This window comes from Stomoxys calcitrans, chromosome 3 (assembly GCF_963082655.1).
Source record: "Stomoxys calcitrans chromosome 3, idStoCalc2.1, whole genome shotgun sequence".
Classification (NCBI taxonomy): Eukaryota; Metazoa; Arthropoda; class Insecta; order Diptera; family Muscidae; genus Stomoxys; species Stomoxys calcitrans.
Window position 1 is genome coordinate 138,503,319 of NC_081554.1, and position 13,943 is coordinate 138,517,261.

General features: G+C 34.4%; 1 protein-coding gene and 1 long non-coding RNA gene across 4 annotated transcripts in view; both read right to left on the reverse strand.

Moving 5' to 3' along the window:
* The window catches only part of LOC106090537 (dual oxidase maturation factor 1), a 273,000-nt gene that overhangs the window by 56,629 nt on the left and 202,428 nt on the right, over window positions 1-13,943 (reverse strand). The window lies entirely within an intron of this gene.
* On the reverse strand, window positions 7,039-8,070 carry LOC106090538 (uncharacterized). The gene is made up of 2 exons (XR_001221849.2): window positions 7,496-8,070; window positions 7,039-7,381 (listed from the first exon to the last, which is right to left on the reverse strand). It is a non-coding gene; the product is annotated as an uncharacterized LOC106090538 (long non-coding RNA).

The window sequence follows — 13,943 nt, forward strand, 5'->3', positions numbered from 1 at the left end:
TCATGTGTGGCAACACAGAATGACACTCGGTTTCAAGTGCCAAAGTTGAACATTTTTTTACTTTTGCGCATTGCTTTTGTGGTATATGTATGCAGAGTTGCATTTTTGCAACGCGTCGCTCAAAGCCAAAGCTAAACGCGCTCATTCTGTTTTGGCCTTAAGTCAGATCTAGTCTTGGGTATTTTTCGTTGTTAATGGATTATTGCATATTTTTAAGATCAAATCGCAATATAATTTTTTCAAAAGAAAAAATTTTTGTAATTGTTTTAAACGAAAAGTTATTAAAAGTTTATTTCATGGAATTTTCTTGCCAAAAAATGTTTTGTATAAAAATTGTTTCAAAAGACAAAAGTTTAACAAAAATTCAATATGAATTTTCTCTTTATTATTTTTAATGATTTTTTTCTGTAGAAAAATATTAGCTTGTTAATCTGAAAAACTTTTTCAAAGAATAATTAGTAACATTTAATTAATTAAAGAATAATTATTTATTTAATTAATTTTTTAATTTTAAAATCCAAAATGATCACCCATATTAATTAACATTTTAAAATAATGGTGTCGAATAAAACCATTTTTTTCTTGCAATTCCATTATTAAAAATACAGTATTTAAGACAATTGATACGGAGCTCCTAATGATTAAGGGACAACAGAGAGCACCGTTGATTCTAGTAGAAATTTGTTAGTTCTGTTGGCTTTGAACGTAGATTTGATCAAATTGAAATATTATTTAAAATATTGTAAAATTCACTTTTTGAATTTTTGATTATCTTCCAAAAAAAACTTTTTACAATGAAAACATTTTGCGAATAATGATTGCCTTATGTGTTATGTATGAAAATCTTTAATGAAATTCGACGAAGCAAATTGCGTATTTACAAAAAGGTGGGTATTAAGTTCGTGTTTCACAGTGGAATACCCATGTTTTTCCCGATTACTTTTTTTGAAAATCTATAAAAATATCACTTTTATTGAAAGTTTATTGTAAGTAATAGGAATGCCCTAATGAATGAAATCAGAAAGTATTTTAGCTTCAAAATCTATTTTCTACAAAAAGTAATCCTAAATATTTTAATTTTCACTATGAATACGAACTTAATACGGACCTTAAGTGAGGAAATGTGTTTAAATATTATTAGTCAGCAGACTTTTATTTATAAGAGCAAGTTTTATATTACACTTACATTTGCTGCTGGGTAATTTGACATCAATTAGTGGGCAAAGAAAGAAAAAAGCTTACAACGGCAATAACGTAGAAATCTCTTTGTGTTTTTAGTTCTACCACCTTTTCTTATTTTATCACCAATAAATTAAGGAAACTTTAGGACTTATAAAGGCATAATGCAAATTATAAATATATGGCCCTGCTATGGTCCGGACTCATCCCTACTGTAGACAAGATTTTAATGAAATTTTTTCAAAAGACAATATGTTTCAAGTTTTTTGCTTGTTAGGGCGAGATCATTAAATTTTACAATGTGTTGCTATCTTTGGCTTTCCTTTTCCATTTGCATCTCCGATCATCCAGCTCGTCTCGAAAGAAAAACAAACAAAAATTAAAGATACAATTATAATATTATTTTTTTAATATAAAAAAATAGTAGTCTTATGTAAATTTTTCTAAAGACAATTAAATATTATCTCAAAGAAATCCTTTTTTTAATTCTGGACACCACGAAATTATTTATTCTTAAGAAAAATTCCATTGGCATTTTATTGGGTTGCCCAAAAAATAATTGCGGATTTTTTAAAAGAAAGTAAATGCAATTTTTATAAAACTTAGAATGAACTTTAATCAAATATACTTTTTTACACTTTTTTTCTAAAGCAAGCTAAAAGTAACAGCTGATAACTGACAGAAGAAAGAATGCAATTACAGAGTCACAAGCTGTGAACAAATTTGTCAACGCCGACTATATGAAAAATCCGTAATTACTTTTTGGGCAACCCAATATATGGAGACAAAGCTTGAATAAAATTTTTTCGTATTTCGTTACAGACAATACGAATTTTTTCTAAAGGCAAAACTCAATAAAATTTTTTCTAAAGAATTTCAATAAAATTTTTCTAAAGGAAAAAAATTAATGAAATTTTTTCGGAAGTCAAAATTTCAAAGTTTTTTCTAAAGACAAATTTTTAATAAAATTCTTTCTCAGGACAAAATTTTAATGACATTTTTTCTAACGACAAAATTTTAATAAAATTTTTTTAAAACTCACAATTTTAATGACATTTTTCCAAAAACAAAATATATTTCAACAAAAATTATTTTAAAGATAAAATTTCATGATATAGTTCTCATATAAACCCATCTCCCGATTTTATTTCTTGAGCCCCATGAAATGCGTAATTCTTATCGGATTTAGTTGAAATTTTACACAAAATCTTCTCCTTTGTAATTTAACTTACCTGCCAAATATGGTCTAAATAGCCTGCTATAGCTCCCACATAAACCAATCACCCCATTTTGCTTCTAGAGCCACTAAAGGGTGCAATTCTGATAACATTTTGCACAAAGACATCTACTTTGAGCATCAACATACGTGATAAGTATGGTATGAATCGGTCTATAACCTGATATAGCCCAAAAACCGATGTTAATTTATCAGATATCGATCGGACAGTGACCTGTCATGACAGACACAATAACTGAGACGTCTGATTTAGCCACCGACTGCTAAGCGGTAGACCTATTTACGTCTAGATTGGACCATATAAGTTTGGAGTGTTTACAATCCCCACTTTGTGACAATTTTTCATTCGTTGACCGTCGGGCTTACTTGTCGCTGGAGGCATGCCAACGGATTCCAGTTCCTAGTCTCGCAAGCTCGTCTGCTCTACAATTCCCTGGATATTTCTGTGCCCGGCACCTAGAAAAGGTGAATTTTTAACTGTTCAGCCATCTCGTTGAGAGATCTGCGGGCGGTTTTTGAATTTAGAAATATGTATGTTTCCCAGATATTAAATTGCTGACGATATGTATGCCGTTCTTTGTTATGACATTATATCTTACCCATTCCACCACTTCTTTAATTGCAAGGATTTCCGCTTCATACACTCCACAATGGTCGGGTAATCTTCTTGATATGAGCATTCCTAGTTCTTCAGAGCGCACTACAAAATCCACCTGGTCGTTTAGTTTGGAACCATCAGTATAGAAGACTATGTAATTTATATTACCAGTGCTATTGTAAAGAGTGATTTTTTAAGAGCTATAGGAAAGTTTTTCAAACAAACACATACAATTCAGAAAAATGCATGAAATCTTTATTTGAATCGATAGTGCGGTCCATATAATTTAATGGTTGAAGATTATTTCATGCAAATGGTGACCGTGACTGCGCCTCAAATTGTTTACCCGCTTAGTCCAATTTTGGCATGTTACTTCCAACATTTCGGTCGGTATCTCACGAATAAATGCTTCAATACTGTCTTCCAATGCGTTAATTGAAGCGGGCTTGTCTGTATAGACATGAGCTTTAACATAGCCCCACAAAAAATAGTCTAAAGGCGTTAAATAGCTGGATCTAGGCAGTCAATTGACCGATCCCGAACGTGAAATAAAATGTGCACCGAACTCGCCTCTCAATAAATCCGCATGTCATGCAAGTCTAGCTCTTGAATTGGACAACAAAAAAAGTTGGATATCATCTTACGATAGCGCTTACCATTCACAGTTACATTAAAATTTGCAACGTCTATAAAGAATTATGGTCCAATGATGCCACCAGACTATAAACCTCACCAAACTATGATATTTTCTGGATGCATTGATAGCTCTTACAATGCATCTGGCTGATCTTCACTCCAAAATTGACAATTTTGCTTATTTACGTTGCCATTAAGCCAAAAATAAACTTCGTCGGTAAACACAATTTGAACACGATGAACTTTATTAACAGAGCACGCATCTTGTTAATACAATTCAATAATTTGCAAATCATACAAACAAAACACGAAACGTGCGTGAGCTATTTAAATTGGTCATCCCACAGTACATCTCTCGATTCGACTGCGATGAATGTTTCTTTGACACTGTCGCTGTCTGAATCTGAATCGGAAACACCATCTTAACTTAAAGGCCGGGGACGAACTATATCCCTCTGGTTTATCCGTCTCTTCCTCAACTGTCAGGCTGACAACTGGTTGCGCGCTTGAAGCATTACTCTCCACCACCGCAGCTGTTTTGAGCCTACTGCTGAAAGTCTTTAAAATTTTTTCGAGATGCGGATTTTTTTTTTCGAGGAGCGAAATGAAAGCACATCCGCTCCACTCAACGGTTACTTAGCAATTTTGCTTCCATTCGTTCGATTTGGACAAATGTTGCAAATTATATGTGTCATTTGTAAATCGATTGTCAAAACATTTGGCATTAAGGGTTCGATTCTTAATATTGGGCATTTCTTATCAGATTTTCTCAAAAAGTTGCACAATGCCTTCTGTTATGACTTTTAATATGTGTAAAATATTTAAATATATATTTTCACTTCAAGTATCTTTGAAAGTGATTTTGGTCGAAATTATTTTAAATGTGCCCGTGATGTAGGGCATCAAAGAGTCGGCCTTACCCTACTTGTTTTAACTCAACTCTACTGAGTTGACATCTGTTTAAATTGAATTTTTCCGCTTGTTAAAAATCAAAATTACAAAAAACGTTCGTTGTTTTTAATACTGAAATGCTTGGTTTAGACAAACTTTAAGTAGTATTACCTTTGTATACCCTCTTCATTGGATATGGGTACACTTGCTTCATCATATTGTTTGTTACACCTGAAATATAAGTCAAAAGCAAGATTCGGAAGAAATACAACTCGAAACTTTCCATATAAACCGATGATCGGGAATTAATTCTTGGTCTTCTACAATATAAGGCATAGTTGTTATCCTTAATTTTGCACGTAGAGTTTTGTTTTGATTCGCTGTTTTTCTTTGAAAAATCATTCAAAGAGCATTCGTTCCATGTTGGAATGCACTCTTACTTGTTTAATATACTTTTTACCAATATTGTCTTACATGTTTCATATAATTTTTACCTAAAGGTCGAACTCAAAAATTGCATTTATTTTGACACTATTTTCATTAAAGGCATTATTTTTTCCGTCCTTGATACATAAAAAAATGTTTCATATTTTTGTACCCAGTTATCGTCGTCGAATATAGAGTTTAATAATGAAATAAATTTATCATTAGTTATGCGGATTTGGAAAACACCAATAAAAGTTAGTTAAACACGAATTATCGAAATGAATCATAAACCAACACGAAATGGTTGCTTCCTTAAATAGAGGTAAAGTTAAAGAAATCCATTACAAGCGATAAAGAACTCCTTCCCAGATACTCAATTTGATGGCATTAAAAAGGAACGAACTTGATTAGTCGCATGTTACCATTAAAGTGACTGCTGGTATATGTAGCGATTAACCTTTTCCACTCACAAAACAACGAGTAAGACGAAACTATTACAACAACACTAACGTAAGCTCGAGCAACATACAAGAAATACATTATTTTTGAGTTTTCCTTCTTATCGCCAAAACGATGTCGTGACACGACATGGAAGCACTGTTCCTTGGCACCGTAGCAAGCAATGTGCCTTCTGACTGACTGCATGGGTGTGTGGTATAGAGCTTTAACATTTTATTAAGTCTTTATAAAGGGTCTACGCCACCACCATATGGCTGCGGTAATTTTTTATTTTATGGATACTCCGAAAAAAAGAAAGTTGAAAACCGCCTTAATACACCTGCGGTTATGAAGGTGCATTAAAGGATTTCAATTCGAAACAGAGATGTGCAATCCAGAGATGCAATGCAATGGACTATATCGTATTTTTTATTCATTGAATTTTTTAATTCATTCACTCTTCATATTTGCTTCCCTAAATAGGATGATTTTCTGAGAAAAGCACCTAAATCAAAATTGGGTCATGAACATACATATGTATATGTAAGAGCACCTCAAACTAGAAAAAGCGTTATGTTTGCAATGCTTATAAATCAACCTTTAAGAATGCTGCATTTTTTGGACTTTGAGGAACAGGGGCTCTCTTTCTATCATATTATTTATTCCATAATAGATACAACATACCTATGGTACCTCCCTGGCTTAACTTTACCCTTAACTTGGATATAGATTTTGAGTTGCACAAATGTAAGTTTTAGGTTTTTTGTGGCTGGTCGGCCAAAGAAACTCTCCATAAGGCCGGCCAGATCTTGGATATGGTAAAGTTATTTTGAATAAAGTATCCCAATGGGCATAATCAATGCCCTCCAGTTTTACATAAGGTGTCATATCATTATTATGAAAAATGAAAAAGAGCATAATATAATTTGCTGAAATGGCTGATGAAAAAAAAACTTTTTCCTTCGAAATCCAATGTTAAAATTATGATATTTTATATATGATTGGTAGTAGAATTTTTTGCTGGTTTAGCGATGGACCCAATATTTGTCGTCCTTCAGAGTGTTACAAATAAATGGATATTTTATAACACCATTGAAGATTATAATCTTATTCGTTATTTAAATAAACGGAGCTCGTCCTATTTGGTTACTTTACTTAACCAATGACAGTTATAATCACGAGAAACATGTCTCCTTTTATTTTTAGCGTCTATACCTGGATTTACTTGCGACAGTCTATGTGTCTGTTAATGTGTCAGTGCGTCTTGACAACAATATCATGCTGGTGGGTATGATCAATGCCACAGTCATAGATGGCAGTTTGTAATGTTTTTTTTATAGCCTAGTACATCCACTCGCAGTCGAAGAGCAGCTCTTGCGGTAACCTTTTCAATGCAATCAAAGTGAGTGAATGACACACCGCCCACATAACCGGAATGACACCTTTTTCAACTGTGAAGAAAAGATTAACCGCTTGCCTCCGTCTCCAATCTCAACAGTATTAAAGTAATTTAAAAAAAAAAATTGGCACCAACTCGTGGAGTATATAAACATTAAATCGATTGGAAATAAAAAATATATCAAGTAGCTCATTTCCATCGATTATGTTTTTTGCATCTAACGAAACCAATCAATTTAGTATGTACAGGTGGTCTATTAAGGTAGTCTCAATACATTCTTGACTATTAATTTCTCACTTAATGTAATACAATTGTAAAACAAAATATATATTGTAGTTTTTCACACGGCACAAACAATATGTAGAATAGCTTTCTGAAAATCTAATCGATGAGGTTCAGTTTTCGAGAATCTCCATGGAACACTTTCTCAGACCATCACTGGCACGGACGGCACCGAGTCCGATAATTGAGCAAAATTTGGAAGACTACTTAGAGGAAGAATTGCGAAAGATACTTCAGATTGTCCAACATAGCCACACTCAGGGAAATTTGTAAGTAGAAACAGCAGAAATATATGCTGTAACAACAAAATAAAAAAAAAATATTTTAAAAACTGTATATTAAGGATCAAAGCCTTTCAGACAACAGCTAGATAGCGTTAATGACGCCGCCGGAATTCCGTGCTACTTACAAAATCCTTAATTTTTTTCAATGCCACTCCCCTAAGTTGGTTCATGTCCGATATTGTGTCTCCACCTAAGTACCGGTATTTGTTGGACGCGAAAGCCGGGCAATGACAAAGGAAATGCTCCAACGTCTCATCATCTTCCCCGCATGCCCTATATATGCTATCACTTGCCGCACTGATTTTACATAAGTGGGCTCGTAGTCCTATGTGTCCCGTTATGATACCAATAGCTATACTGACCTCCTTCTTGCGTCCTTTCAGTAATAGCCTCGTCTTCTCACGATATGGATTTTCGCCGTCCTACAGAAATATATCTTCACGAATCAAAAACAATAGATTAATATGTCATTGATGTTTTTGCAAAAAGTCCATATAATTTTCGGGAGAATATGGGGTGTTACCACTAAACATTTGGACTGGCTTAAACATGCCATTTAATGTTTGCTGACAGGCGTTGTCAGCAAACCGACAGCAAACCGCTTTTTTGTTTTTAAACCTTTGAACAAAGCAATAATCCACGACAAAAAATTTCAAGTTGACAAATACGTTAGAACACAAAAAATATTAGGATTATCAAGCTTGACATAACGAAATACAATAGTTTCACATAATTTGATAATAATTCAAGAAAATGAGTTTAGTATGGAATTATGTGAAGCCTTATATCTACTGATGTTCCACATTCTAAATTGAGATGTCCACAATTCGCTGTCCTATACTATAAAACGGGTGATTGGTTTATATGGTAGCTATACCCAAATATAATCGTATCCACACAATCTTACAGATGTGTGGGTCTGATACAACTCATTGCAGCAAATTTAGCGACATGTAATTAATGCATCTTTATGGCCCCTAGACCTTAAATCGGGAGATCTGTATATATGACAGCTATATCCAAAAATAGTCCGATCTGAATCATATATCGTAGATCCTAACGCAGCTAACTGTACCAAGTTTTAGCGAAATCGGATAATAAATGCACCTTCTATGGGTCATAGAAATTAAATTGGGAGATTGGTATATATGACAGCTATATGGAAATATAGACCGATCTAGGCCACACTTAACATGGATATTAAGGACCAAAGCACAGCTCACTTTGCCAAATTTCAGCATAATCGGTTAAGAAATGCGCGTATGATATGGGATTAAGAACATTATTTGGAAGATAAGAATATTGAACAGCGATGTCGAAAACGTCATACAGATTACTGTGCCAAAATTTAGCGAAATCGGCAAATAAATGCGCATGCGGGCCCGAGAATTTCAATCGGGAGGTCGGTCTAATTGGGGCTATATTAAAATATAGCTCATCTTCAAACTTTTGGCCAAAAAGGAAATCTGTGAAAAGTTTCAGCTCAATATTTCTATTTTAAAGACTGTAGCACTATTCCAACGGGCGGATGGACATGACTACACCGAAGAAAATGATATTGTATTATGTAGCAAAATTGGTATAAATATGGGAACTTATCCTATTTCCAAAGAAATGCAATTAGTTCATATACATAAAGTAGGTATGGAAATTTCCTAAAGATTTGTCTTTATAACCGATTTAAAAAACTTAAATTTTAGTTCAAGAATACTCCCCGAAAGGAAAATTACATTCTTAATTTTGGTCTGTGACATATACAAAATTTTTGAATAGAAAAGATGTTGCAGCAAATTTTTCTTATTTACCATATATTTTGAGCATATATCAGTATGAAGTCCACCACGTTGTAAAAACATTTGTTAGTGCGGAATGAATTATGGTATACATGTTCCTTCAAATATGTAAATTCACTTTTAAGATATTTTCAATAGCATCAGGTAAAAGATATACTCCCTTGCAAAACAGTGAGCATGTTTTGTTACGATTTCTTCACACATTTTCATTAAGGAAAATAATTTAGTCTTTAGGCATTTCTAATACAATAACATTCATAAATTTTTGTGTGTTTTTGAAAATCGATATGTCTTGCCCGCCATTGTAAAGGGTGATTTTGTTAGCCATTATCTTTTTGCCAATACTGGTTTAAACAGATGACGCACGTTTTGTGTTTGTTTCGTTGTTAAACAGTCAAATCAAAGTATGCCAAAATTGGACTAAGCGAATTAACCATTTTCGGCGCTGTGACGGCCAACATTAGCATGAAACAATATTCAGAAATTAAATTACATGGACCGTATTATCGATTAAAATAAAGATTTCATGCGTTTTCTAAATTTTTTATGCCTTTTTTTGAAAAACTTTCCTAAAGCTCTTAAAAATCACCCTTTATAATCGAATACGAATGTCGCGCTGCAGCGCGATATTACTTCACAAATGTTGCCAGCATTAGAGGGGTATAACCGCCGCTGCAAATTTTATTTTGATATTCTCGCCCGGATTCGAGCCCAGGCGTTCAGCCTCATTGGTGGAGATGGTAACGTTGGCCTCTATATGGGGCCATATCTCAAACCATTCTTATCCTACTTCAATGCTAATGTATTCATGGTGGTAATTTACTAAAGTTCGGCCAGACCAAACTTCACGAATTTACTTTTTCTTCGCTTCCGAAAACGAATTAGTAATAGAGTTCAAACGCCAAATTCAAAATAACCATATTTTGCGAATGATATTTTGCTGCAGTCGAATCCAGATTAGAAGTATGTGAACTCCGATCACTTCCCATATTATACCCACCACCGAAGGATGGGGGTGTATTCATTTTGTCATTCCGTTTGCAACACATCGAAATATCCATTTCCGACCCTATAAAGTATATATATTCTTGATCAGCGTAAAAATCTAAGACGATCTAGACATGTCCGTCCGTCTGTCTGTTGAAATCACGTTACAGTCTTTAAAAATAGAGATATTGCACAGATTCTGTTTTTTGTCCATAAGCAGGTTAAGTTCGAAGATGGGCCATATCGGACTATATCTTGATATAGCCCCCATATAGACCGATCCTCCGATTTAGGGTCTAAGGCCCATAAAAGCCACATTTGTTATCAGATTTCGCTGAAATTTGGGACAGTGAGTTGTTTTAGGGCCTTCGACTTCTTTCGTTAAATTGGCCCAGATCGGTTCAGATTTGGATATAGCTGCCATATAGACCGATCCTCCGGTTAAGGGTCTTAGGCTCACAAAAGCCACATTTATTATCCGATTTTGATGAAATTCGGGACAGTGAATTGTGTAAGGCCCATCGACATACTTCGGTAATTTGGCTCCGATCGGTCCAGATTTGGATATAGCTGCCATATAAATCGAACCTCCCATTTATGGTGCAAGGCCCATAAAAGCCACATTCATTATCCGATTTTGCTGAAATTTGGGACAGTTAGTTGTGTTAGGCCCTTGAACATATTTCTTCAATTTGGTCCAGATCGGCTCAGATTTAGATATAGTTGCCGTATAGACCGATTTCTTGATTTATGGTTTTGGGCCCATAAAATGCTCATTTATTGTCCGATATCGCCGAAATTTGGAACAGTGAGTTAAGTTAAGCCCCTTGACATACAATTCTACAATATCGCACAGATTGGTCCAGATTTGGATATAGCTGCCATATAGACCCATATCTAGGTTTTAGGTTTTGGGGCCATAAAAGAGGCATTTATTGTCCGATTTCGCCGAAATTTGGGACAGCGCTTTGTGTTAGGCTTTTCGACATGTTTATGCAACTTGGCCCAAATCGGTACAGATTTGGATATAGCTGCCATGTAGACCGATATCTCGATTTAAAGTCTTGGCCCCATAAAAGGCGCATTTATAATCCGATTTCACTGAAATTTGACACAGCGACCTATGTTCGGCTTTTCGACATCCGTGTCGTATATAGTTCAGATAGGTATGAGGTATATGAGTATAAGGTATGAAATTTTCACCGAATTTTGATGAAAGGTGTTTTACATATATACCCGAGGTGGTGGGTGTCCAAACTTCGGCCCGGCCGAACTTAACGCCATTTTACTTGTTTTTCTAATGCAACGGGGTAAAATTTGTGATTTTTATGTTCTCTAATTGTTTTAATCGGCACCTATTCACATTGTCTTTATTGAAGTTCACAAAAGCGCTTCTGTGGATTGTTAAGTCACTAGCTATTCAATCATGAAATCACTTCATGTGGTTATATCAATAGATATCTTTAAATAATTTGTTACTATAGATACAGACAACCAATGCTGTTGATTATCTTTACTCAAGACTTTGTATAAAGAAACTGCAAACCCAAGGACATATCCCGAGAACATAAAAGGCTGATGACAAAAGCTTAAATTTTGTAATGGCTGTACCTTAGAAAAATAATGTAAATAGAGTTGATGACAATAGCGTAGTACGTTTAATTTTTTTTAGATTATTCATCATAGTCTGTTTTAAAATGAAATATATTAAATACAATGTAGTCTATCAATCTCCACCTAACCATGTTCCTCCGCCCGTCGAAGTCAAGTTAGCACTCCAAAGAAAGAAGCAGGTTTAAGAGCTTTAATATTAGTGGTTCTTTATAATACGATGTATAATGTTGAAACTAATTGAACAATTAGACAGTCATAATTCCGCTTATTATAAGCAACAACAAAAATGAGACTAGTGCCAAAAGTAAACAAAATATGTACACATTTTATAAATTTGTTATTCAAACATGGCTAATAATGCTATTGCTATCTGCCTTAAAAACCGGTTTTCAGGAGTTCTCTTCTTTTTAAGAGATTTATTATCTCAAATCATTGTCGGTGTGGTATGTCCGTCCACAAACCAATTATCATCCAAATTGATATGAATTGTAATTACCAAACTGTCACACCAAAGTCATTCATAAGTACCTTAGTACATTTTCTATTCCAAAATAAGTTATAACACCCTGTATCACAATAATGGTGTAGGGAACAAAAACTGCTCACTTCCAACAAAAACAAGTTAAAACTTGCCGAGTCTTGACCGCCATTGTAAAGGGTGATTTTGTTAGTAATTATGTTTTTGAAAATACTGGTTTAAACAGATGACACACGTTTCGTGTTTGTTTCACTGTAAAACAGTGAACTTTTGGAAAGAGTATGCCAAAATTGGACTTAGAGCTAATTGACCATTTGAGGCGCTGTCACGGTCAACATTAGCATGAAACAATATTCAGCAATTAAATTAAATGGACCGTATTATCGATTAAAATAAAGATTTCATGCGTTTTCTAAATTTTATATGCTTTTTTTGAAAAACTTTCCTAAAGCTCTTAAAAATCACCCTTTATAATCGAATCCGTATGTCGCGCTGCAGTGCGATATTGCCAGCATTAGAGGGGTATAACCGCCGCTGCAATTTTATTTTGATATTCTCGCCCGGATTCGAGCTCAGGCGTTCAGCCTCATTGGCGGACATGATAACGTTCATGGTAAAATTTCGGCCAAATCAGATATAAATTGAGACTTCTAAGGGCTTAAGTAGTCAAATCGAAGGACCATTTGCAATCCCCAATGACCTACATTAATAACAAATATATGTGCAAAATTTCAAGAGGTTATCTTTTCTCGTTCGACCGCTGTCGTGGTTTGGACGTATGGAGGAACGTAATCAGAATGTCAAAATCGCTAAGAACCTATAGACTTTATTTGGTCGCCGATCAATATTTCGAGATGTTAGAAAGGGAAAGACTATATTAGTATATCCACATCCTATGGTGGTTCATATGGTATGGTGGTTTTTCTTATCAAAATCAACTGTTTCGGAAAAACGGTTGATTGTAAGTAATGATGAGGTGTGCACCAAGAGAAAGCAAAGGCTGGAAGGTTTTATACCCACTTCCATAAGATGGGCTGTATACATATATATTGTAGTAAGGGGCTGCACAACTTGAATTTGTGATCGCTGTCACAGAAACCGTCCTTAAGGCCTATATTCAACCTCAAACAGAGCAATAAAAAACTCTTAAACGTCCTTCAACATTTTGCTATTTAAAAAGCCGTTATATCGATTTTTTTCACTTTACAAATTCACCTCGTTCAAAATAAGAAACGAAAGCTTTCTATAAGGGCATTTCTTAGCTATGAGTTCTTCATGTCTTTGTACAAGTAAACGAAGAAAGTACGAACCAAAAACAAGCTGATAAGGAACACATCGGTTAAACAAACAGAGGGTTAGTGGATTAAATCCCGGTGAACACAAATTAAGTGTTCGAAAATGTAAAAATATAATAAAAATAAAATTCTCATTCTAAAAATAGATTTTCGGAGATCCGGTCTATAGAGAAAAAGTAAAAGCATGCTAAATTCGGCCGGGCCGAATCTTGGAACCACACCGCCTTGGATTCTGTTAAAAAATTATACAAAATAAATTTAGTAGAAGGGCATAATTTTATTCTACATACCAAACTTCTGTCAAAGCAGCATAAATTAATGTTTCTAGAAACCGAACAAAGATGATCGAGAGACGGGTTTACATGACAGCTATATTAGGTTATTGGCTGATTTGGACTGTATTTGG